The 18,826-nt window shown below is 42.6% G+C and overlaps 1 protein-coding gene across 4 annotated transcripts in view; it reads left to right on the top strand.

The window, feature by feature from the left end:
* The first annotated feature begins 3,000 nt into the window (after window positions 1-3,000).
* The window catches only part of frmpd3 (FERM and PDZ domain containing 3), a 155,938-nt gene continuing 140,112 nt past the window's right edge, over window positions 3,001-18,826 (top strand). For all 4 annotated transcript variants that reach the window (XM_034292006.1, XM_034292007.1, XM_020045678.2 and 1 more), the window contains exon 1: window positions 3,001-3,461. The gene's annotated coding sequence lies outside the window, so the exon portion shown is untranslated. The remainder of the gene's footprint in view (window positions 3,462-18,826) is intronic.

Below are 18,826 nucleotides of genomic sequence, written 5' to 3'. Positions count from 1 at the left end.
TACAAGGCACAGTGACTCCACCTTAACCCCACTCACTACCTACAAGGCACAGTGACTCCACCTTAACCCCACACACTATCTACAAGGCACAGTGACTCCACCTTTATCCCACACACTATCTACAAGGCACAGTGACTCCACCTTTACCCCACTCACTATCTACAAGGCACAGTGACTCCACCTTAACCCCACTCACTATCTACAAGGCACAGTGACTCCACCTTAACCCCACACACTATCTACAAGGCACAGTGACTCCACCTTAACCCCACTCACTATCTACAAGGCACAGTGACTCCACCTTAACCCCACTCACTATCTACAAGGCACAGTGACTCCCCCTTAACCCCACACACTATCTACAAGGCACAGTGACTCCACCTTAACCCCACACACTATCTACAAGGCACAGTGACTCCACCTTAACCCCAGTCACAATTTACAAGGCACTATGACTCAACCCATATAAAAGGCATGAAGAGAGTGAGCTCCCATATTTGGACTGTGGTTTGTGGTACAGTGTATTCAGACAGCCACAGAGAAGCCGCACGGATGCGGACAGCTGGTGGGGAGAATGTGACAAGGACCGTCAAGACATTCTGTGTGTATGTTTGTATGTGTGCAGAGATTATGATAAGGGCCTCTGAGCCCATTAACATCACCCCAAGGGTGTGTGTGTGTGTGTGTGTGTGTGTGTGTGTGTGTGTGGAGGTGGGGGTATCTCCCTATGCCAAAAAGAGATTTACACTACTAGCAAACTCATCTGTTGAACATGCTGAACAATGACGGGGAGTTAAGCAGAGCCCCCCCCCTCTGGACGTGGAGGAGGGAAGCGGTCAAGACAACAACACGTATCCACCAACACTGTTGTCAGAGGAGCCTGGATTGACGTGGATGGTCGTGTGGCCTTTTGCATGCCCATTAAGCAAGATGTTGTTGTTGTGGGGGCCAGAGGGAGGTGTTCATTTCAGATTTGGCAGCCCCTTCAATCACTAGGTAGAACAGGCTTTTGATGACGAGTTCCTTGAATATCAACCCCTCGTAGCACGAATGGACAGCCTCACATATAACAGGCGCCGGCTGGCAATGCTTATATTTGGCAATCTAAGGCCGTAGACTTGCAGTACGTGGTCCCTCAAGCATTTGGCTAGGTGCTGCTGGATTTCAGCTGTAGTGGGCAGTCTAGCTGTTGGGAGATGGAGCTGCTGTCTGCTCCCTTCTATGCCACAAATACGGACCTCAGTGAAATGGGGTTGTTTTGTGTGAGTGTGTGTGTTTATGTGATGGGAGGCAGGTGATGAGGGCTGCACAGCCCAAACACATCATCTCAAGGATGCATTTGTGTGTGTGGGCGTCTGTATGTCCTTGTTTGTGTGTGTGTGTGGGCGTCTGTATGTCCTTGTTTGTGTGTGTGTGTGGGCGTCTGTATGTCCTTGTTTGTGTGTGTGTGTGTGTGTGTGTGTGTGTGTGTGTGTGTGTTTATAAAATGATCTCACAGTATCACATCAATATTTTAAAAATCTATTAACAAACTATTATTTTTAAACAATTTTGTATCTTTACATTTTTTTGCAATAGGTTTATTAAACCACATTGATTACCAGATCATGCATTTACGACTGCTCATAAATGTTTCTTTTTCTGAGGGTCTAGAAAACCTGAAATCATAAGCTTTCATAGTCCGTACATCTAATCCAACCTTAAACCTTTCCCGTAGTACACATTCACTCACAATTTTATTTTCTTTCCTTAAATCTAACATTTGCAAAAGATGTATTTTGGTCCTGAAAAGAAAGTCCAAAAAGTCTCCATCCCCATCTTTCTCTAAAATCGTATAGATTATTGTTGTAGGCAACAGCTGCTAGTCTCTGAAAGCACAGTGGCGTCATTGGCTTGCATAGAGAAAAATTATACACAATAGGCAGACGGCAGAGCTGCACTTAAAGCTCCACTCCGGTCACATCACCCCACTCACACTGCCAAGCTCCTCCAAAAATAACTGTTCTCAGAAAAGGATCTGACACTATCTCACATCACCACCAAAACCATCTCCAATCAAAGAGTTTCAGGTGTGCAACAGTTGGAAATGAATCATTTGTTTTCAAGGTGGGACTTCTCAAGCAGGAGAGCTGCGTTCCGTTCCTTATTAATGTTCCGGAATGTTCAATTAAACAGGAACTGCTGTAGTGCATGCCAGCAAAAAAAAAGAAGAAAAAAAAAAAAGAAAGAGGGCAGGTTTGTGTTGTGGGTTGGTTAACGTCCACTATCCTTTGATATACATCATTTATTGATTCAAGGGATGCCTCACCACGCCCGTCAAATAAGAGAACAATTCACTAAACATTGGTTCCAAGGATATTGAATGTGTTTTTCCATACAAATAATTCCATAACACAGCAAGCATAACGAGACGGTCGATCATGTGACAGGAGTAGACCTTTACCTTTAAAACTCTCACTTTTCCCTCTCTTTATTCCCCTCTCTGTCTTACTGCAGGAGATATGTCAACGTCTTCCCCAAGGTGCATTTACCCAGAGAAGGGGAGGTGTAGGTGGCATGCTCTGTGTCCGGTTGCCCAGTCAATTGATATACTGTTAGCCCAGAGAAACAGTATGCAGCCAGTAAGTGTTCTGCATGCGTGGGTGGCAATGGGCTGAGTGTTTGGACGTCTATGGACGACTGTGCATGATTGGGAGGTGGACATTACGACAAACCACATACATAGTTACACCCAGAAATATACACTCACATGCACTCTGCCTGAATGCACGCACGCAACCACACACATCACAGGTTACGACCGACTGAGAACGTCCATCCCGTTTTCTGATCGATTGAAACCGATAGGAAGCAATGCAACCTCTCCTCCTCTCTCTCTCTCTGCCTGTCCTCCTGTCCTTCCCATGTTCTCTCCCCTTCTACTGCTCTCTCTCCCTCTTCTACGGTCTGCCTCTCTCTCTCGCTCACTCGTACTCTACCTCCGCATCACAGCCACAAACACCGGTCTTGGTGAGAGACAGGCAGTGCAGAGCGGAGCCCGCACACAGGGAGAACGCGGGAGAGGAAACTCCCCCAATGAGCTACCAAGAAGAGAGCCTCACTCTCAACCGTCCCAGCCTCCACTCCCCATCGGCTGCAGCCCCGAGATCCGTGCGTGTTTCCTGGCGTTAAAGCACCTCTCTTCCCCCGACACTCACAGCTGTGTGCCTCTGTCTGCTGCTGCCGAGAGGCTGCTTGAAATGACCCATGAGAAAAGCAGAGACGTGGGGCGCTGCTAGCTGGCCAGATTACTGGGAGGACCCCCTGAATTCCCCAGCATTGCTGCCTGAACTTGAACCAGAGACTACTTTGATCCAATCTGTTTGTCATCGCGAGCCCAAATAGGAGGGCATGGTTGTTTAGACGAGACAGAGTTCTAAAGCCAGCAGCAGGATCGAGACAGAGACCCTCACAGAGAGACGGTAAGACAGCTGGCAGCGCTTCAATGGCTTTTCTAACCCTGATTCCATAGGTGGCGGACATGAATGCCATAAATGCACTAATTCATATGCCTCTGGGGATCTGAGATGCTGGGTTTGATGCTGCTCTGTTTTGTTCTCTGGTTGGATTCATAATTAGCTTTTTCCTGTGTAGCTTGTTTGTGTGGCTGTGCTGCATGGACATTGATTTCATGGCAGGTTGGCAGGTTGTTAAAGGAATTATGGTTAAAGAGCTCCTCGTCTCCATCCTCCACTCCCCCAGTCTAGAGGGACATGGTTGGATATGTATCAGACATGTTTCTTAAGGTCTGGAAAATGTCAACGCTTAAGGGAGATGGATAGAGGGACAGAGGCAGAGAAGGTGAGAGGCAGGGGCAGAGGCAGAGAAGGTGAGAGGCAGGGGCAGAGGCAGAGAAGGTTAGAGGCAGGGGCAGAGGGAGTGAGAGTGAGTGATAGGGTGATTGGAGGCAAACAGAAAAGAGAGGTGCAGAAATTAAAAAGTGTTTGAGGGACAACAAGAAAGGGAGGGATCAAGAGCGCACGACTGACAATCTCAGGAACAACGCTAATGAGGGCCAGTGGCATATCTAAGCAGTGAATGAGGACCAGTGGCATATCTAAGCAGTGAATGAGGACCAGTGGCATATCTAAGCAGTGAATGAGGACCAGTGGCATATCTAAGCAGTGAATGAGGACCAGTGGCATATCTAAGCAGTGAATGAGGACCAGTGGCATATCTAAGCTGTGAATGAGGACCAGTGGCATATCTAAGCAGTAAATGAGGACTAGTGGCATATCTATGCAGTGAATGAGGACCAGTGGCATATCTAAGCAGTGTATGAGGACCAGTGGCATATCTAAGCAGTGAATGAGGACCAGTGGCATATCTAAGCAGTGTATGAGGACCAGTGGCATATCTAAGCAGTAAATGAGGACCAGTGGCATATCTAAACTGTGAATGAGGACCAGTGGCATATCTGAGCAGTGAACTGCAGATCCATGACCCATAGGATCTCTCTCCTGTGAGGTCTGCTGCAGTTAATGGTACTGTATCGTTTTTTGGCTGTGATTCACAAATGGCAAATGAAAAAGAGGGATGAGGCGGAGATGTTTTGAGAAGACTGCAGAATAGGCACGCCAAGAAGGGGAGGTGGAGACATAAATTACAGCTACGGGTCTAGGGCCACGCGAGACAGAGCCAGTGTTGGGAACTGAATTGCTTAACACCAAAAAGAGCTGCACATTTGACTTCCTGATTTGCGTGCTACTACTACTGCTTTGAGTTTCAAACAATGACTGCAAATTGAATTTAAAATCCACAACTTAAGAATGAATCCTCACTATGGAAAATTAAACAAATGTGTGTGTCTGGTCCACACTAATTTGTGCAGGCTGTTAAAAAAAAAATTGTTTACATTTATATTTACATTTTAAATAAAGGGATGTGGGTGTTTTGCCTGAAAAGCAGCAAACAAGTGAGGGATGACAGTGTTTAAACTGGTGATGTGATTTTCAAGCCACTGTGGGGGTAATAAATGGTTTCCATAAGATTCCACAACCACAAACAAGGTATTTGATAAACAGTGTAAGAAATGGGTTTTTAGATTTCCCTTTAACAAGGGAGTATACATCACACAGAGGTAATTACAATGTTTCTATGGAATATGACAAGGAATGAGAACTTTTTCCCAGAGACCAGCTGAACCTAGCTTGCAGGTGGACGATACCACATTCTGGAGAAGTTTACACATTCTGAGACAGAAAGACACCTCTGAACAGAACTGTAGAATTGAAGGCTGAAGTCCCAACAAGAACAACAACAGGCAGTCTAGAAGCTGTAAGAGGCCAAGAGAATCACAGGCTGTACCAGAGACTTGAGGCCATAGCTAGCAATGCAGTGGATATCACCGTGGACCGGCGGTTGGAAATGGTTTGAGGAACAGAAAACTGGAATATCAGCATTTTCATAGAAACAGAAATAGAACAGGGAGCAAGTGATCACCAATGTTCTAGAACTGAAACATTATTTCAAAAGCCAGGGGAGCGGTTAAGGATGCATTACATTCCTAGAAATATATTTCTATTCCAACAAAATATGCAACAAGACTGTTTGGCAACTAGAGATCAAAAACCTCTTCAACCCACATTGTCAAGGCTGAATTCTCGATCTCCAAACCTTCAATGATCAATCCTAAAAGGCCATCTTGCATCCACTCAGACAAGTTTATGTTATGGACAACAGTTGCAGGTGAGATGCATATGGAAGCCCAAAGATACCGGTCTAGCGCTTACTTAGAATCTTGTGGCTATTTAGGGGAAAGACTATGTATACTGGTGTTGCTTTGAGCACGCAATGGTTAGACAATCTTTATGAACAAAACATAACTATTGGGAACTGTAATAAGGACACTTGTTTCCCAGAAGATGTCCAAACACAAATCTCCTGGTTTATTTATAAATGTTTGTTAACAGTGCTCAAATTTTACGATGTAAACAATAGTTATTCACAATATTATCAAAGCAATCCTTTCTATTGCGTATTCGTGTGTTTTTATATAGATTCAATTGCACCATGTTGCATGAGGTTTTAAACAAAGAAGAATTGAAAAGAGGCTATTTAATTATATATTTACGTTTTCCAAGATAGGCTGTAAATCTTCTGTAATTTAATAAACTATGAAATTTCTACATTCAAACAAATTTTCATGGCACAATCCAATCATGGTTATCATTTCGTTCCGCTAGATTGTAACAGTACACAAAAAAAATACCTTGTTTTTTTTGTGAAATCTTTCTCTCCTATTTTAATTAAGTCCAATTCCTGATTAAAGCATTCATTTACTATAAAAACTCCCCAGGAGGATCAGGAGAGTTCAGAGTAAAATAAAAGTTCAAGATTTGGTTTCTGAGCAGTTATCTTCTCAACATATGGCTTATTCCACCAATTTGCCAGCCCATATGAGCTGGGGGAATGTGCCTTAGTCCCAACAACCATGATTAAGATTGCTGGCACCCAACCTACTGTAAAAGAAGCAGTCGTTACCCATCCACTAAAGCAGGGCCGGCCCTAGCCTTTTGGGGGCCCTAAGCAAAATTTTATTTGGAGGCCCCCTCTTCCCTATTGGTCCCGGGCTCACTACCGGACTGGAACCCCCTAGAGGTCTAAGCGACCCCCTAAGTGACCACATATGTTGCTTATGCCTAGAGCCGGCCTTGCATGAAAGTGCTGAACTAGTTTGCAAGACCTTACATTCCCCCTCCTTGCCATATTTTCAAAATGTGTGATAGTTTAAGGCTTGGTACCTAACCTTACCAAATAAATACATTTATGCTATAATAATGTTGTGAGGTTTTTGGTTATGTGGTGGAGAACACAGATGGTGATGAGGAAGACAGGCCCAGCATTTTTTATGTACACATGGCAAAATGTGTAGAATTCCGTGATATTAGCAAAAAAGGCTTTTTTGTTTCTCACAGCCTCATTAGAATGCGTGTAGCTTTAAAACCCTTAAAAAAAAAAAGGAAGTTAATGCCATACACCATTGTCTGGTTGTATTCATAGTTTGATAATTGTAGTTTGTATTTGTAGTTCATAGTTTTAAGAATGCCATTGGCATTTGATACTTAAAAACATGGTTCTAAATACATTTTACCACTTGAAAATGTGTAGTCTTTAAGATTTGTCTTAAAAATCCTGATCACCTACAAAATAAGCTTTAACTACAAGCTTTAGAATCTATAGAACAAGCTCAATGATCTGCAACACAGGGTTTTCAATCTACAGAACAGTCTTTACAATTCACATAACAGGATTTGGAGGGGTTCTAGAATCCACAGAAAAGACTAGATTCTACAGAACCTCCTTTGGAATGGCTTAGGTTTCACACAACAGTCTTTACAATCTATAGAACAGGCTTTAGAATGTACAGAAGCTTCTTTAGAATCCCTTTGTAATCTACAAAGCAGACTTTAAAAGCTCAACAGTACATTATCTAGAATAGCTTGATCCGTAGCCATTTGAAGGACTGTGGTGGATGAGGCTGGGACAGATTAATGAATTGCTAAGTCTAAGACTGTCATTATTGGTTTAGGGAAAATGAGTAACATCTCACAGATTATCAAGACAAAGGATACAGAGATGTTGCAGTCAAACGCCCAGGATGATGATGGAGCATCAGTGAGACGCCTTGAATGGAAAGTCAACTGTGCTGCTTGCTTCCCAGTCAACGCACATCCGGCTTTTCACCACCTGGTTTAAAAACCCATCCTCTGCTCAAGTTATGCGGATCACTCAAAACTGTTGCTCTTACTTTATTTTGTACTGAGAATGAGTCAACAACTCTGGAGAAATAGCAGTCAGAGAGTGAGGATGGCAAGACTCTATTGATGGACTTTGAATAGAGAGTGAACTGTGCTGCCTGACTAACACTGTTGACAAACCCCTTGTGTATTGGAGGATTTATACACCAACTATGATATGTAATCTTATGTGGCTACATGCATTTTTGTCAAACACTTACTTTCTTTTAGTTATGAAACACGCTATAGAATGTATTATTATTACTGATATTAGCTTAAGAATTTACAGAACAGGCTTTTGATATTTTTTAAATGTATAAAACAGGCTTTTGAATGGCTTAAGAATCTACTAAACAGGCTTCAGAATCTGTAGAACCTACTTGATTAATGATTTTGGAAGTTAGAGAACAGGCTTTAAAATGGCTTTAGAATGTTTGCATACAAAGTCAAGCCTCTATGTTTTGTGGGTCACAAACAGAAACGAGAAACAATGCTAGCTGCTTTTGCTCGACTGTACTAAAGAACATCTCATAATGAATCTCATTGAAAAGCACTCCACGAGGACTACACAGTGTGCGCGCTTGCGTGCATGCATGCTTCTATGTGGGTGTCCGTGCGTCTGTGACTACGCCACAGGAATATTAACAGAGGACATCATATTCACCTAAATCAAATCAGCCCGGTACGCTGCAGATGTAGGGGAGGGCATTTGGCAGCGGCTAGCCTCTACTGAGCCACAGAAATTAATTAAAATGAAATAAAATAAAACATCATCAAAACCCAAAGACACTTCATGGAACCCGCAGATTACACCAATTACAGTAAAGGGCATTCACATCAGACAGAACAACAAGTACACACATAAGGGCACGCACGTGATTGCACAGACATTGAGACACACAAGCGCCAACATACACAAGCACACACAATTCTGGTTCTTCAGTTTGTGTTGAGAGCGGTAAAGGAGGATCTGGAGAGCTATAGGTTTTTTTTTGTAGCTGAGCACTAAAGACACTGAGAGACAACACCTGCATAGAGGTCTCACGTACTAAGGCTGATCACATTGTATCGGTCCACATCACAGTGTCCACTACTGGCATGATCACAACTTTTCATCCTGTCGAGAACATTTCCATTTAGTTCCCATGGAAACCCTCTGTAATCCCTTAGCAGAGTAGATGGAAACAAAGATGCTCATACAGAGACAGAGAGAAGGGACTGACTCACCCTCCTTTTCTATCACCATTATCAGTTCATGTAGTCCATTATCTGTTTCATTGCTACCTGTTATTATGACTGTAGATTTAGTAACTTACTTGATCCTCCCATACATTTTCTGTTGTTAATAACTATCGATAACTGATTTTGTATTGTTTGGAAACATCATGCCAATGAAGCACATTGAACTGAGAGGGAGAGATAGACAGAATGACAAATAAAAGGACAGAGAGAAGGACAGAGAGAAGGACAGAGGTATAGATAGATAGATAGATAGATAGATAGATAGATAGATAGATAGATAGATAGATAGAGAATGAGAGAATGAGATTGACGGAGGTGAAGTCAGTCCTTCCAACTTAGAGTGCCGTGAGTAACTTTTGGGATTGTAAGGATTTCATGCGTTGTTTTTTTTTGCTCTATACTCCCAAAGTTTGGATTTAGGAAACATCTACCATGAGGTTATAGTATAAACACTGTTTTAAAGATCAAGAACACTCAATGAGGTATTTGTGAAAGTGTCAACCACAACCACCCACAGAAGACTTCACCCACAGAATAATAGAGACTACACTGAACCAAACCACTACTGTAGCTATCAAAAAATTATAATCTGGATGACTGGATATATTTAGCTAAAAAGCTTTCTATGGCATTTTTGATTACTTGTTTTTGATAGAAGAGCGTTCTAAAATGAACATTAATTCCTGATATATAGGACCTTTGTATGTCTTTTGGGACATTGCATTTGGGACACTGCATTTTGGGACATAGCATTTGAGAATTTCTTGTCAATTCGCCACCAAATCTACTTCTCCTCCAGCTGCCATTCTGCCAAAAGTAAAAATCGACACAAAAAATCTACAGCTATTAACCGAAAGTTTCAGACAACTGGAGATAATGCTGAGTCAGGTGTCAGGTAGTCTTCTTCAGTTAGCTAACAGTCACTCCTATCAGCAACATGAAAAATGCTGACGTAAGGCTCGCCAGAAGGCTCCGGTGTGTCAAAGAATATGCCCGACACGGCAAACTCAAAATCTGATTTGATAATTATTATGACAATCAACATCATGGTCCTGTTCGCTTCAGCAGCAGAGGGGATTCTGAAGGCCTCCAGTTTACCCGGAGACAGCACAGTTGAAAAATTTGTATGAGCTGCACTGGAAGCAGCACAACTGGGAGGGAGTAGTATTGAAATTACGTTAAGAGACTGATGGGAACAAACTTCATATAGTGTTAATGAAAACATCTATTAAATAATAAGAATTTAATTTTCTGATTCTGACAATCTTTAGGCCAGCCGAGAAGGCCTTGCTGGCCCTGACGGCCCACCACTGTGTAAAATGCCACAAAACCTCTACATTTAAGATGCAATAAAAGTGTTCATCCTCCTCATACCACCAGTTCTAATGAACAACGACATAAGTGAACAGATTCTATCAGAAATTACATTTTATTTATATGTTTTATTAGTAAATTATTTATTTTTCATGTTTTGGTTGATACAAAAACACAACCCAGTTTTTAATCTGATCACTATGCAGGCTAGTACCTTTCTTCTCTTGCCAGTCCCATCCCTACATTTCATATGGGAGTTTGATAGATTTTTTGGCTGAAAAGGCACACATAAAAAAATAAGAAAATATTTACTAGTAGGTTTCATTTTTATTTATGTTTTGTTAGTATTCATACTTAATCATGTTTGTTTGCTACAGACCCGACCCAATCATTAATTCAATTAATTCTATCTACAGAATTTAAAAAGGAATCCAACAAACGTCTGAGTTGCATCTGTAGCAACCCAAACATCAGAAAACATAAATGATTTCTACTTGTAAATGGTTGCTTATATTGATGTTTATATATTCGGGTATATGTAAGATAAACTGTCCATTACAATGGAATAATTAATTTGGCTATGCTTTTTCCTGTTGAGTTATCCGTTATTTCAGAATGTTGTTTAGCCATTACACAACTTCTGACAGAAGTAGCAATATACATTTTGAAGTCTACAGAATGTACAAGAAAATGCCTTCAAACTCTAAGGACGCCAAACATACTGCAACAGCAACTATGGAGTTTTTCAGGGCAAAAATTGGGGAGGTTCTTGACTGGTCAATCTCCAGATAATAATTCACTTGCACATGACATTCTTTGGCTCAACATGAAAGAAACTAATAATAGGCACGGTTGCAACCTGGTCTCATTGGAATACTTGAACAATTTTACGAAAATATTTGACAGCCGAATTCGTAAGATATATTACATTATGTGAAGTAATGTTAGAGTAATAATCCAGAAAATAAATTGCAATGGGTAGGCTGTGAACCCACATCTTTCAGCTTTGAAGACAGGGGCACTACCCAGTGCTCCAAACAGCGGTGAGTAGTGATGTTACCAAGGTCGTTATAATATGTTAAGTAACCCACACCTTAACCCCAGCGCTGTGATACCTAACCTTAACCCAAACCCTAACCATTAACCCAGCATTGTCATACCTAACCCTAACGAAACCATAACCTAACTTTTTTTATTTTATAACCTTTCCCCAAACCATAACCCTAACCTTAGCCCCTCAGAATTGTATTTTTCCCATTTTGCATGATTTTTGGATTTTCACTGTGGTTTTAATTAAGCTTGGTCAATTAGCCTAGAGGGTTGGCTTTGGAAAGCGACCCACATGGGGATCTCTGTAGCCAGGGGTTAAATAAAGATTTGAGAAACAGGGGAGCCCTACTTTTAACTTTCCAGTTGTATCTAAAATGTTAACCTGCTGACCGGTGGGAGTATGCAAGCTCATTTGGACCATATGTGCTGGAGCTCAGATCCTGCTGGCTCCCACCCAGTTTAACCCCTGTCTGGAGCTCCTGAAACAGCTGTTACTGGGGAGTTTGTGATCCCAATGGGAAAGAAGAAAGAACATAAAGGTTGCTCCTGCATATCGGATGATCAAAGCAATTTTGGAATCCGTGGAGCTGTTTCCCATACAGTGGAAATGGTTAGCTTCTTCTTAGATCAGACGTTTGGAAAGTCCAAACTCTTTGAGTAATTTTTTTTTTTGTAGGTAGTTTGTGAGGTCAGCGGCAAGTTTTTACAGAAAACTGCATGGTGAGATTAGTTGAGGGAGAAAAAAGATTTCCATTTGATGTTTCGTCTGCTACATCATTGAAAAGGATCGGAAAATGTGATAAAACAAACAGGAAAACAAAATAATGAATAATGCTGATTTTGCCACGCGGGGTGTCTGGATTTCATTGTCTGTTTCCTGCTCGAGTGTTTAGTGTTCTCCCCCTCATTTCTATATCGATGCACTAAGGGCTGGCTATCTTTAAATAAATGGGGGAGGCATACTGTAGGAATACGAAGGCTCTCGCAGTGTTACTGTGTTATCTGGGACAGAGGTTGTAAACCAAATGTTGATTGAAGCACCCACACACCAAACTGATCATCACGTTCTGTTACAAACATGTTAGTCGTTCTCAATTACTGAGACACTCTTCTGAATCTGACATTATTATACTGTATACACATTGCATTTAAAGAGTCTTCTGGGTGCTGTGTTTCTAAAGATTGAGAAATGGAAATTACAAAATGCCCAATTGTAAGCTTAACACAAATACGGTACAGTTTCTGAAAAAGGGATTATAGACATCACATGGTCACATGGAAGATCACATGGAACTTTCTGAGATCAGAATTTATCTTAGGACGGGAGCATCTCTGTTCCATATTTTTCTTTTCATAAAAGCCATCTGTAAGTACCATTAGGTTTGGGCCACAAATCACTACACTCAATGGATCCTTTAAAACATGGATGTGTTAAAAGTTTTTCCTTTGTGATGCACACAAGCTTCCGAGGAGCCCTTTGAAGGTAAGTAAGTCATTTGGTTTTTTAATGATGGAAAGTGTGTGTGTACAATTTCTGATAAAGGCACGGAAACATTGGAACTTATAAGGAACATGTTGCAATCAATTGCAGATCTGTTTAGTCTACAAGCTGAGAGTAAGCTGTCTGATGTGAGTTTGAACACAAACAAATTGCTCAGTGCAGCAAAGTAATACTCTACATGCTGTACATCTGAGCTCTACTGTACAAGGGTTATGCATTGTAACATTACCCTGAGCGAAGATCTCCATCTTGTTGAAATACTGTTAAAATACACACGTCAAGTCTGCAAAGGTCAACATCATAGTTATATTTGAATGTTAAATGTTCAGTTTACAATTATTATTTATTTTTTTACTTTGGCACGCAATGCCAGTGGCAGTGAGAGTAATTGCATTTCTGCAGTAGAATCGATGAGCATGCTGGACTGACGGGCTGAACTGACACAGCTGTCTGATGTAGGGGCTGAACCGAATTGCATGGACTCACTGTTGTTGATTTATACCTTAATGGTTGAACGTGAGTCAGAGGAACAACGTGTCACTCCTGTGCTGTCTGGGCTGTTCTAAGCTTCTGTTAGCTGTTTCGCGCGTTGGTGAAGAAAAAACCTTTGAACATGACACAGATGTTGGCTAAACTAAGACATCAATGTACATCTGTTTTTCAAACGTGCCATGAACATATCCATATGCTGGGTAGGTCGGCCGAGGAAAACAACAGCAGAACCACCTGAATATACGTAAGTGCCAGTGAAATCACCAACAACATCCAGAATGATGGGGTGAAAATGTCACAATATTTTGCTCTCAGAAGACTTCATGGACAGAATGACAAAGGCTACACTGCAAGATTCAAACCTCTAATCAGCTCCAAAAACGGATAGCCCAGATTACAATTTGCTCAAAAGTACAGAGCTCATCCAGGACGGTTCTGGAACAGAGTAATATGGACAGATGAACCTTTTTAAAAGTGATAAGGGACAAAGTGTGGAGAAAAAAAGGAAATGCTGATGATCCCAAGTGAAACTGTAAATGATGGCGGATGTAGTATCATGGCATGGGTATGCATGGCTGCCTCTGGAACGGGCTCACTCATCTATTGATAATGTAATGAACGGTGGCAGCAGCATAATGAATTTGGGAGTGTAGAGAAGCATCTTGGTCACCATGTGTAAGAAAATGCTACCAGACTCATTAGGCGGCACTTCACAATGCAACAGATCAATGACCCAAAACACACTGCTGTCAGTTGCTGGCTGGGGGCTCTAGGCATCTCTATGCACCTGGGCCTGACCACAGAGGTGCCTCTAGCGATGGTTGAGAAGGCCAGTCCAGGTCCCTGTCTCCGAAGGCAGTGTCCAAACATCGGTCAGTTAAATGAAGACACTTCCCGTTCCTGGACAACATAACCCCAATGCTGCCGTGGACATCTGTATGTCCTGCCACAGGCTGAAGGACTATGACAGTGTGTGCACTGCCATTGCCGGAACTGTCCACTTCAGTCATGCAGCCCTCCATAAGCTAAGCTTCTGTGTTGTTCAGACTTTCACAAACATTTCTGTTGCGTGGATCCTTTTTTAGGGGTTCTCATCCAATGTGTTGTCAATGCAATGTGCTGTTATTTTTGCCCAGAGAATGGGAATTTGTCTCTCTCGAAAAAATGGCGACCTGTTGAATTGTGCGCCGAATATAAGGTAGTAAGTGTCTCTCAAAACAAAACAACGCCTGCGCTGTTAGTCCAAATGGATCTGCAGTATTTTTTACCGGAATGTCCTTTTATGGGGGGCGGTCTGGTCAAATCACGCCCACCGTGTTTTCTTTTACACCACACAAGTCTGAAGGCTTAGAAGTGACTGCTTCTTCTCTCTCTCAGTCTCATTTTCGGTGCCTCTGTCTCTTTGTTCTCTAGTCCCTTTCTCTTCTTCTCTCTTCATTCTCTTATGTTCTCTCATAGGAATCTCGCTCCGTGTCCCTCCCACTGATTACTCTCTCTTTCTCCGTCCTTCCCCATCACCCTACAGGATAGAGAACTGAACACGTATTCCTCCCTTTGCTCACCTCCCTCAGTTTCCCTGTTTCTGCTGGAGCTGTCTCATCCACCTTCTGCCCAGGGTCATCCTGGCTGGTTGGTGACAAATACACACATTCAGTCACACACAGTAGCGCACTCTATCGCACACACACTCACACAATCCGGAAGCTGAAAATCTGGAGGTCAGAGTTACACTGCAATAATAGCTTGGCTGTGTAAACAAAGCTATAAATATCGTAATGACAACCGGAATGTTAATCAGTCCATTTCGTTATGCCAAAACACTTCTGAGAATTCATTATCATGTGCGTGTGTTAATATGTCTGCCTGTGTGTTACTGTGCGGTGTGTGAAGAGCAGCGCAGTTTAAAGCTGTTACTTAACTTGGCAGCGATCCCAAAACATAAACAGAAATAAAAGGAAAAACTGAAACTGTATAAATTACAGTGCAGGCAATGACCACCTATTCTTTCCCTGAAGTCAAGCGGGTCCTTTTAATTCACACAATTCCACCACAGGGATGCGGGATCAGGAGGTTGCAGGAGGTTGGCGTTTGAGATTGGCGGGGTAACGATCGCGTCTTTGAAACCCCTCCCTACACTGTCTTCCCAGTGCTGGGGGATCGGACTTCCAGAGTGCACTGCCTTGGACCAGAGTCCACGGTCTCCGCTAGAGCACTAAAGAACAGTGACGTTTGGGACTCAGAGCCTGGTGCTTTATGTTGTCTTGTATCCCAGATTTAAAATGTGGACTGGACACTTTGACAGGTCATTTAAGTTAATATCCCTCTCGTATATTAAACTCTATTACCTTCCACAGACTTACTGATATTGTTACGCATTTCTGAGCCGTTCACAACACATCTTATGGGACTGTATTGGAGGATCTAGTTACATCTGAATGCGCTTATCATCAGTGGACCTAATGGCGGTGTATGAAATGGCAAACTACTCCAAGGCTCTAGTCATAGGTAGTGCACTATATAGGGAATAGAGTGCCATTTGGACTGCAGACAAATCCTCCACAGTCTCACTTACAGTGCCCTTAAGGCAACATATCTGCTGCCAGAGGCCTCTTCTATTACTCGTAATAATAATATCTTTTCCACAATCACATCTTTACATCATAAGAGCGAGAGAAGCACACAAACACACACACACACACACGCACGCATATACTTCAATCACGCGTAGACGTTTGCACACCTCCACCCCCTGCTTCTTCACCCTCACACACTCACTACCGCTAGAAGTGGCTAATTGATGGCTTTCTGGTTTTCATGAAGTAAAAATATAGCCAAGGGCTATAGAGCTAATTACAGAACTAACTGTGGAATCCTTCATAGCCCATTCCTTATCATGATCACACTGATGACGCCCGTGTGCGTGCGTGCGTGCGTGCGCGTGTGATCCTGCTGTATGTGCCTGTCATTATTATTCGCTGAGAAATACCGCAAGGTAGGTAGTTCAACAGACAGTTTTTCTCCACGGGCTGTTTTTACTGCAGCCCGTTAGAACAAATGACTGCAATGGTTTATGCAGGTGTCTCATACACCACTCCAGTCATAGGACAAGGTTACACTTTGGTTGGCTGCTGTTCCTTTGAAAAAGGCTATTTAGAAAATGTTATAAGGAAATTATATTGACCCATCTATCAGTAAACACTCACTGAAAAAGCAGAGAAAAAGAGAGAGAGAGAGGAGAGAGGATTAACAACCTACTATACAGTACATGGGTGTCTGGGGAGAGATGGGAAAAGGAGGTCATAGAAACAGACAAAGCTGAGTGACCCCTCTTTCTCCAAATGCTGGAATCCAATGAGTTAAATCTTTCAGTAGTTTTTTTTTTTTTTTTTTTTTTTTAAGATGTGCCAACAGATAGATATATAACCTTAATATTTTAACAGAATTTAATGGATTTCTTTCTCTTCTCTTCTCAACCTCTCTATCTCTCTCCCAGTATGTCCCCCACTGCCTCACCCTCTTCGCCGTCTCATCTCTACCCAGAACTCTCCGACACGTTGTCACCCTCTACCTCCAGCTGCGAGTCCCATACAGTTCTCCTAGAAAGCCTGTGTCCCAAAAAGCCCCCTGTTCCTTAGTGGGCTACTTTTGACAAGAGCACTTTAAAGGCATTACGGGCCCTGGTGAAATGTAATGTTGGCTGGCATTTGTGTCCCAGACAAAAGATTCAGAGGTAGGCACACATTTCCAAAGGTCACCACAGGTAGTGTCGTTTTAGTGCTTTCACTGGGGCAATGGGACACTTTGTTGGGGCTTTTCACTCTGATTGCGCCTGGAGCCTCTGAGTGGATTTCTTTGTTGAATTGTTTTTCCTTGCTGAGGTTTTTTGGAAGTTTCAGGAGCGTCTCGGAAAGACAGTTAAATGAGAAGGAGAAGACGGGACAGAAGGATGGGCAGGTGGACGGGCCGACCAACTCGCCGGCCGACGGACCGACAAACAATCACACAGAATGTGCAACTGAAAGGCCGTGAGAGACGCAAGAGAAAGAGCGGACAGACATACGCAGAGCTTAAGATGATTGATGAAGCCTCTTAGTTTTCCTCTGGCTTTAGAAGAGAAGAAACCAATTCCCCAGTGTGCCCTTTGACATTGCATTCCAAATACTTTGAAATGTAGACAAATAAAGCGGTGGCTCTGCTCTCCTGATGCACAAGTCTCCCTTAGCGAAGTCTAACAACCGATTCATCATGTTGTCCCTGTGAGAGATAGCCGAGCAAGCGTTGTCGTCACAATAGACGTACGCATGCAAACGTACCGAGCATTCACTTGCAAATACACACATGCACATGCATGCACGCACAAACTCACACACACACACACACACACACACACAAACACACACACTAAGCCATCTGTGCTTGCTTGTACTTCAGGGCACAGAGATTAGGGAGTGCTCATGTTTAAATGAGCCTATCGTAATAGGCCACTGGGACGGTGAGCTCACATCTATAAGTGCTCTTACTGGTAACACACTTTGATGACACACACTCTGGCAACACTCTCTGGCAAGTCTCTAAGGGAACCCACCATGGCAACTTACCCTGTGGTGACATTCTCTACCGACACACAACCTGGAAACACACACGTTGCAGAGACACACATAACCACACACAAGAGACACAATCTGATGGGACGCACAGCCGAAACACACCCATGTCATATTTTGTGGTTGAAGTCTAAAATACATCAAGGGCCACAACACATTATATCCCTTTCACTGTGTTTAATCTGGTTTTCGGTCCTGGCCACACTGACATTTTCCTGTTATAAGAGCAACAAAATCTCGTCATACTTGAACCATCAAGCTCTCTGTGCGCAATAAATATACAGCACCACTTTAAATGCCAATGCAAAAACACTCCTTCAGACCACTTTAAATCAAACACAAACACACACGCCTCTCTTTGTATCAGCATAACAGTGTGGCCTGTCGTGCCTGACTCTCAAGACTGCCTCACACTTTACAGAAGTCATCATTAGACCGAGCTAAGAGCATCTTCAGGGCCACGGGTTACAGCGTGTGTGTCTTGGTCCCCACGTTTCAAAACCTTTCAAGCAGTCATGTTAGAAAAACCTCTGTTCTGTCCGATGAAGGTCAGAAGAAGTAACTGTTGCATAAGGTCAATCAAGGTGAGGTCTGGAGGGTTAATGCTTTCCAAGGAACTACAGTAGTTCAATTGATACTTCACGTTTTTTTTAGAAAACAAACTGTTCGGTTGTCATAGTACATATTATACCGTGGTGTTTACTTAACATTGAGGGTGGGGGGTAAACCTGCGGAATAGTGGATAGAGCAATGGATGTGGCACAAATGACACTTGATTCTTTATTGTGTGCACTATTCCCTAGTACCCATTCCCACTCTAGGGCCTGATTAAAAGTGGTGCACTG

Source organism: Esox lucius, chromosome 4, assembly GCF_011004845.1.
Source record: "Esox lucius isolate fEsoLuc1 chromosome 4, fEsoLuc1.pri, whole genome shotgun sequence".
Taxonomy (NCBI): domain Eukaryota; kingdom Metazoa; phylum Chordata; class Actinopteri; order Esociformes; family Esocidae; genus Esox; species Esox lucius.
The sequence above is the reverse complement of the archived record's forward strand: the minus strand, read 5'-3'. Positions and strand labels throughout refer to the sequence as shown.